We start from the raw sequence: 8,780 nt of genomic DNA, 5'->3' as shown, positions 1-8,780 counted from the left end.
GCTGCCTGTAGGTTTAAGAGGCATGGGCCTTGTCTCGAAGCCCCATGAGGGTTCTTATAGGCGGTGGCCTATCTTAGCACTGAACTGTGTGCAAGTTTTGCAAGTTTTTTGGTGGTCATGTCAAGATCAACTTTTGTAGCATTTTTTTAATTAAAAACCGTTGGTACCTCGAAGCATGAAAGAAACATGGAAGAAAGAATAGGCGTGTGGACTAAGCACTATTATGTGGGCTAGACCCATGTAATATGTTGAAATCCCAATGGCCCATGCATGCATAATTAGAGAATAGTAGATCCTTTAGTCCCAAATTGCTCGCGAATTTGAAAGGTGGCCAACTTAAATAGGGACATACATCCATTCAACAACATATTTGTTGAAATCCCAATGGGCCATGCATGCATATTAGAGAATATAAGTAGATCCTTTAGTCCCAGATTGCTCGTGAATTTGAAAGGTGGCCAACTTAAATAGGGACATACATCCATTCAACAACAAATTCACGTGTGTGTGGAGGTGGTGGTGGTTGGGGGGGGGGGGGATCGGAGAAGAAGAACACCACTTGGTCTTAATCGTTTCACATGCTATTTATTAAGCAAATATATATAAGCGTGGGTCAAGTGTGGCTTTGTTTCGCAACTTTTTTTGTTATCTTGTTATGAGATATGCAAACTTGTTTATTTTTATATTGTGATTTTGACACGAGGTCGTATGTTCTTCTCTCTTGATCGCCACCGAACGGTAACTAATCTTGAGTTAGTCTCTGTTATGAGATATGCAAACCTGTTTAGTTTAGATAGTGATTTTGACACGAGGTCACATGTTCTCTCTTGATCGCCACCGAACGGTAACTAATCTTGAGTTAGTCTCCCCTTGGTACTACATCACCACCGTAGCCTACTCGATCTCCCTCCCGAGCGGTAGCTTGCACCGGTGTATGGGAGATAAGATCTTCAGAACCTTCTGCCTTTCTGATCCTTGCAAGAGAGTAATAAGATTTTTGGAAGTGCTCCACGCAACTGCTGAAATTTGTTATGATGGTTCATCTTCTCTCGAAGTCAGGCCACATTCGTGCCATCATCTTTGTCATCAACCTCTCGCTAACAACTTGAAAGTTACAATTTGATAAGAGTTTCCTTCCCTCCCAAACTGAGAGTCTTCTCCTTCCATCCATTAATTCAGATCACAACCCTGTCAATCAAGTGACAGAAACAATCACTACGATCGGCTCCCACCAACGCTGGTAGGCCTAAGTATTTATCACTTAGTGATTCCGTCTCAGAATTTGGCACACTTCTGTCTTTACTTCAACCTCTGTATTGCTGGAGAAATAGATACTCGATTTGGCTTCACTAATCTTTTGTCCTGAGCTTGCATAATATCTATTCAATATACTCGCCAAGCAATCAGCATTCTTCTTATCAGCCCGCATTAGAATAAGTGAGTCGTCTGCAAAGAGAAGATGAGAAATTGTTGGAGCACCTCTGCAAACTTTCACCCCCTCCAATTCTCCTCTTCCTTCTGCTTTCTTAATCATACAAGATAGGCCTTCAGCTACCATCAGAAATAAATATGGTGATAACGGATCACCTTGACGTAGTCCTCTAGTGGGTGAAAAAATATCCATCTCAAAATTATTGAACCGTACACTATATCGGACAGAAGTAACACAAGCCATCACTAGCTTAATCCAACGTTGATCAAAGCCTAGCTTGGCCATAATCTTCTCAAGAAAAACCCACTCAACTCTATCATATGCCTTATGCATATCCAGCTTAATTGCACATAATCCTTTCTTCCCCTTCTTCTTCTTCATGGTATGAATACATTCATAGGCCAAAAGAATATTATCTGTTATCAATCTTCCCGGAACAAAAGCACTCTGGTGATCACTGATGATCTCAGGTAAAATTGCTTTAAGCCTATACGATAACATCTTGGAGATGACCTTGTACACAACATTGCATAGGGAAATAAAACGGAATTGGGTTACCTTGTCAGGATTATCAATTTTGGGGATCATGACAATGGTTGTATCTTTCCACCCCATCGGTATCATCGCACTCTGGACTGCCCCCAATACCTCATCTACTAGATCATCTTCCAATAGGCCCCAAAAATGTTTGAAGAAAATAGCGTGTAGTCCATCTGGCCCTAGAGCTTTCAGGTCACCGATACTGAAAAGAGCCTTCTTCACCTCCTCCCTGGTGAAGGGCGCCAGGAGGAGTTGATTCATATCAGGTGTTACTATCCGTTCCACATCATTTAAGATCCCATCATCAATTTCCAGAACCTCCCTTGTGAATAAAGTACTAAAATATTCCTTCACCATCGCACCCATGGTCTCCATATCTTCATGACGTACACCTTGCTCATCCACCAGACCCTTTACCAGGTTCCTTTTCTTGCGACTAGATCCAAATTGATGAAAGAAGCTTGTGTTTATATCACCATGTTTGAGCCAATTAGCTCATGCTCTTTGAACCCAGTAAATTTCCTCTTGTTCTTGCTGTAGCTCCAGTTGGAGAAGGATCTCCTTCTGGGCAGCAATTGATTCATCCGTCATTGGCCCTCGTTTCAGATTCTCCAACTCCCTTCTAAGCTTTTTAATACGTTGGACAAGTTTCTTCATAGTCTCTTTGTCCCATGCATGCATATCCGAATGAATTCTGTTTACCCGACACATAAACGAAGTGCCCCGACCTTGGGCTATCGCCCGTGTCCAGGCTGTCTGTACCACCTCCTGCACTGTATCTTCCTTCAACCATCTAGCTTCAAAACGTCTCGGGCTATGATTTGCTCGGCCTTGCTATACATCGGGCACTTCGGTGGTAACGCAGATAGGCCGGTGATCAGATTTCAGTGTTTCTCCGTTCACCAAAACTGCATTAGAAAACAAATTCCTCCATTGAGCATTAGCAATGCCACGATCAAGCCGCTCACGTATCTTTCCTCTTTGCCAGGTGAACATATCACCCGTAAATCCCATGTCCACCAGTGCACAATCATCAAGAGCATCATGAAAAGCTTGCAGCTCTTGCCCTCCCTTATTCCTTCTCATAATGATAAAGGTTCTCATTGAAGTCTCCAAGTGCCATCCAGGGCAATGAGTTCATGCTGCTATTTTTAGAAAACGCAGCGCCTCCCAAGTTCGGTCCTTATGGTCCCAACTTGGCTCCCCATAAATTCCAGTTAATCGCCATTCTCCTCCTTCTCCCACTACTACATCAATGTAGTATTGAGAGACATTCAATTTCTTCACCACCACATTCTTGTGCCAGAGCATCAGTAGACCCCCACTACGACCATCACTCTCATGAATGATGAACTTGTCGCAGCCTAGTCTCCTCTTCAAATTTTCTACCTTTGCTTTCCCCAGATGTGTCTCAGATAGAAAAAGAACATCTGGTTTTCTCGCTTCTGGACATCCAGAAGCGCACGAACTGCCCAAGAGCTAGCAAGCCCCCGGTAGTTCCAAGCTAAAATTTTCATTGTGCCCGGTCACTCTCCTCGAAGGAGAGCGTCGATCTGATATTTGTATTGGTTAAGACTTCATCCCCATCTCCATCCCTTCTTGGCCTCTTTTTCTCCTATTCCTTTAGTGGACTGATAGAGGGATTCAAATCAGGCAATATAACTTGCATATCATCTGCTTCTCCTCCCCCCGAGCTGTCTTTATTATCAGCATGAGCTTTCTCTAAGTTTTCCTCCTCGCCAACAGAGGTCTTGCTCAGGACATCCCAGTTTATGCTATGATGGTATTTAGAATTCTGAAAAAATATCAGCAAAGGAATCACAAGTGCCATCTCATAGTACTGGTGGGGGGATGACGAAGATCATAAGAGAATCCATTGGCAAGAATGGTGGAAGATGTGCATGCCGAAAGGTAAGGACGGCATGAGTTTTAGAGATCTACAATCATTCAATTTGGCTATGCTAGCAAAGCAAGTTTGGAGGCTCCTAAGTGATCTAGATTCACTTTGCGCTAGAGTTCTTAGAGCCCGATATTATCCTGATGGTAAGTTACTGAATGCTAAGCTGAAAAGTGGGGGTTCATACACTTGGCAAAGCATATTAGCTAGTCTTGAATGCTTCAAGGAAGGATATATATGGAGAGTAGGCAATGGTACACAGATAAAAATTTGGGAAGACAATTGGATACCGGGAAGTCATAATCTGAAGATACAAACGGCAAGGGGGAAAAATTTGGTGTCCACGGTTGATGAATTGATCAATCCAATAAACTCAACATGGGATGAGGACTTGTTGAAAGCTATCGTTTGGCCGACTGACGTGTATCGAATATTGCAAATCCCTATCATCTCAGGTAGGGAAGATTTGGTGGCTTGGCATTACAATAGAAGTGGTTTGTTTTCTGTTAGATCGGCCTATCATTGTCAATGGCAAAGTAAATTTGGGCAAAGATGTAATCAAATGCTGGCCAACACTGCATCAAGGAGCCGGTTCTGGAAGAACTTATGGAAATTAAAAATACCAGGGAAAATCAAGATCTTTGGATGGCGGGTGCTCAAAGGGCTCTTGCCATGTCGTGCATCCTTGCAAATCGGCATATTGGAGATACAGGAGGTTGCCTAGTATGCCAGAATGGAGCTGAAGACATTAAACATATGATTTTCACATGTGACCAAGCGAAAGAAGTTTGGTGTTCGCTGCATATTTGGGAGAAGATTCAACACCTTCTAAACACTGACAGATCAGGTTCGGTTATCCTAGAGGAAATCATTACAAGAGATGACCAAGTTCATGCTTTCGAGGTGGGTTTCGTGGAGCTAGTTCTCACTGTCGGCTGGTACATTTGGTGGGAGCGCCAGCAAGTGGTTCATGGAGAGACTGTCCAACAACCACTGAGGTCTGCCATGGCCATTGCTGCACTGACAAAGAATTATAAATTGGCAGTGAAGAAAACTTCAAGATTAAGGCAAGGATGGAAGAAGCCTCCTGAGGGTAAAGTTACGGTGAATGTTGATTCAACATTTGAAGAAGATGGGGGCTGCGGAAGTGTCGGTTCAATTATAAGAGATAGTTCTGGAGGTGTGCTAGTAGCAGCTCACAGCTTTGTACCACACCTTGTCGATGCACCAATGGCGGAGGCTTATGCGCTTAAAGAGGGGTTGATGTTAGCACAATACATTGGGTGCAACCGATTAATCATCCAATCCAATTGTATGGAGGTGCTACAAATTATGAAGGAAGGAGACTTTTCAGCAAATTCGGCAGTTGCAATATATGATGATTGTAATACTATATGGAGTGGATTTCAAGATATTTCTATTGAGCATTGCAGTATGGAGGCAAACCAGGTGGCCCATAATTTAGCAAGAAGAGCTAGGCAACAGAGGCAGAATTGTACTTGGGTCGATGAGCCCCCTAACTTTATTTTAGATCTTGTAATCAACGATGTAACAATCTTGGATGAATAAAGTTTGCCTATTGCTTCAAAAAAACTTGAAAGCTACAATTAACAGCCATGGTGTCATGTTTACTGAATCTGTTATGATGTTGTTCATGGCGTCTAATATGTTAGAGAGATGCGTAGTATGTCCTATATTCATGTTTTAAATTTAAAATTTAATCAAGCAATTGTATGATTATCCAGCAAGCACTACATATAGTTGAGGTGAACATTTAGAGTGGAAGCAAAACCACACAAAAAAGTTCCATGGCAAGGAGGTAATGACAAATTAAAGGAGACAATAATATGGTAAAGGGATACCATTTTTTTCAATAAAGGTAGATTTTATTAATTTTCAAGAATATTGCATCGAGGTGATACAAAGTCTTGAAAAATTCTTGCGGTCTCTGCTTGAATAAAGCACACAACCATAAAAAGACAGAACACCATGAACACTCTAGTGACTATCAATACAAAGACTACATCGCCACCCATATGCCTAGAAAAAAAATCTTTGACCACCAGCGTCAACCTTTGCAAAGCCACCACAACCAGCCCTAGGGTTGGTTAAGTGAAGATTAGCCCCTTTGGATCTCATTTCCTTGGTTGTCGATGATGGTTGTTCCCCTTCTCGTAACCAAATGCACAGAAGCGCCGGGCGATGGTGATACCCAGTGGCAGTGGGCAAGGAAGGCTCAAATCCTAGAAGTTTTCCAGCGTGTGAGAGTTGGCTTGGACACCAGTACCTTTTCATTGGCATGGTGTCCAAAATGAGGTGCCTTGATGATCCGTCGGCTTTCTGATATGCCAGTGCTGTGTTTTTTTCTACTATGTTCAATTCTACTATGCCAGCGCTGCGCACGAGCGATCACTTTGCGGACGTAAAATTAAAAGGCAATCGCGCGTGATTTCGTCTTTTCTGCCATGGATAGAATCGCATGAGGTCACACCAAATCCGATGCTTCGAACATGTGCCCATGCATTTGCGCTGCCCACCACCACCATGCACGAGCTGTGGGCAACTAACCACAACATGGCATGTGGCTTTCAAATTTGTTGTTCCTGAATCATGAATCATGATCATTAATCAGTGATGTGCCCCGATAGGTAAACAAAACATGATCGCTGCTGATGGTGAAGACCGAATGAACTCCATTATTAGCCAAAAAGAAAAGGCAAGGACTAAAGTATAATTAAGGCAGCCGAGCCATCACAGTGGGGTTAGGGGGTGTGAAACACGAGTGTTATGCATGGCCATGGAGAAGACCTAAGATATTTACATATCGAAATTGATAGCGTCCAGACGTTTAGACGCCCGCACCTACAGCTGTTTCTAGCGTCGTTTCGTGTGCCCACGCGGGGCCGCACCACCCCAAATGTCACTGTTAGATGATTAGGTTAGTTTGGTTGTTAGCGTTAGCCAAGGAGCCTGACGTGTAGGGGATGTTCCTAACTTGTAGATGAAGGTTGTTTTGGATAGATCCTATCTGGAGTTTGTTGTAATCTCATACTTGATGTACAAGCCACGTCGGGGGCTATTCCCGGCCCAATATAACATGCAACTGAGATCCCTAGGAGGGTATCTCATTCCCTCGTTTCTCACAAGGTAATCAGAGCGTCTTTCCTAGCAGAATTGAAGCATGGCACTCCCATCCTCCTCAGCAGTGTTTGCTGCTATCTCTCCTCTCGGCGTCCTCCCTGTTACCGAGAAGCTGACAAGGAACAATCACCCAATGTGGAAGCCGCTGGTCATTTCTCTACTGAAGGGTGCTAGGTGGTGAACTTCATCGATCAGGCGGTGCAGCCACCGGAGTGGTTCCTGCCACCCAAAGAAGACAAGAAGGACAAGCCACCCATGGAGAACCCTGAGTTCGTGAAATGGGTGGCCAAGGACCAGCAAGTTCTCAGCTACTTGCTCACATCTCTCTCTCGTGAGATTGGCTCACAAGTCTCGTCAACGACGACTACATCAGCGGCTCGGGCCGCCATCGAGGGGCTACACACATCCTAGTCCCGCACCCACATCATCAGCACGAGGATGGCACTGGACACCACATCCAAGGGCTCATCATCCATGAGTGAGTATTTTACCAAGATGAAATCTGTGGTAGATGAGATGGCGTTGGATGGGTGCAAGCTAGATGATGAAGAGCTGATATCCTACATCCTAACTGGGTTGGATCTCGAATTCAATCCGATGGTGTCGACGGTGGCGACACGTGTTGAGCCCATCACCGTCAATGAGCTCTACACACAACTCATCTCCTTGGAGTACCAGGCGGGGGTATTAGTCTTTCGCCAACATGGCAACCAAGGGCGGCTGCGGCAACAACTCCAACAACAACCGTGGTGGTGGCCGTGGTGGTCGCGGTGGCTTTGGCCATGGCCAGAAAGGAGGACATGGTGGCAGTCGTCCTCAGGGCGACGGTTCTCTAGGCATCATCTGCCAGCTCTGCAACAAGGAAGGGCACACCATCACACGCTGCTTCAAGAGGTTTGATGCCTTGTTTTTAGGTCCACCACAGAAGAGCACTTCCTCAACAACTAGTTCGTATGGTGTGGATATGAACTGGTACATGGACTCTGGTACGACTGATCATATCACTGGAGAACCGGTGAAGCTGACCATCCTTGACAAGTATCATGGTGGGGAGTAGGTTCACGCTACAAACGGGACATGTATGGAGATTGCTAATGTTGGTCATAGCACTTTGCATTCCCCTAGTAAAAATCTCCATATAAATAATATCCTTCATGTCCCACAAGCTAGTAAGAACCTTTGCTCTGTCAATCGTCTCTAAGAAGATAATAATGTTTTTTCTTGAGTTTCATACTAACCATTTTTTTATCAAGGAACAGGTGACGAGGAAAACCCTCCACAGAGGCAGATGTGAAGGGGGGCTTTATCCATTGCGGTCGTCCTTGAATAAATAGGCGCTTGGTGTTGTCAAGCCATCCGCTTCCTTATGGCATCATTGACTAGGACATGCCTCCACTCGCGTAGTCTAGGAAGTTCAAAGTCACCACAAGATTCCTTTTTTCATTATTTGAATAATGACAGGGTATGTGACGCGTGTCAGCAAGGCAAGAGTCATCAATTGTCTTACCCTAGGTCGACTAGTGTGTTATCTAGTCCTATGGACCTCATTTTTTCTAATGTATGGGGGCCTGCCCCAACTTCTATTGGATGTCGTAATTATTATGTCAACTTCATCGATGATCATAGTAAATTTATTTGGCTTTACCTACATAAATCCGAAGTTTTTCAATGTTTTCGTGATTTCCAAAATCTTGTTGAATGATAATTTGGTCGCAAGATTCGTGCTATTCAAACATTTTGGGGAGTATCAAGGCTTGAACTCTTTCTTCC

The 8,780-nt window shown here is 44.0% G+C and overlaps 1 non-coding gene across 1 annotated transcript; it reads left to right on the top strand.

The window, feature by feature from the left end:
* Positions 1-7,544: 7,544 nt before the first annotated feature.
* Positions 7,545-7,683, top strand: LOC136547753 (small nucleolar RNA Z247). The gene has a single exon (XR_010781710.1). It is a non-coding gene; the product is annotated as a small nucleolar RNA Z247 (small nucleolar RNA).
* Positions 7,684-8,780: the final 1,097 nt, after the last annotated feature.

This window comes from Miscanthus floridulus, chromosome 3 (genome assembly GCF_019320115.1).
Source record: "Miscanthus floridulus cultivar M001 chromosome 3, ASM1932011v1, whole genome shotgun sequence".
In the NCBI taxonomy this organism is placed as follows: Eukaryota; Viridiplantae; Streptophyta; class Magnoliopsida; order Poales; family Poaceae; genus Miscanthus; species Miscanthus floridulus.
This window is presented reverse-complemented; position numbering and strand designations above follow the sequence as displayed.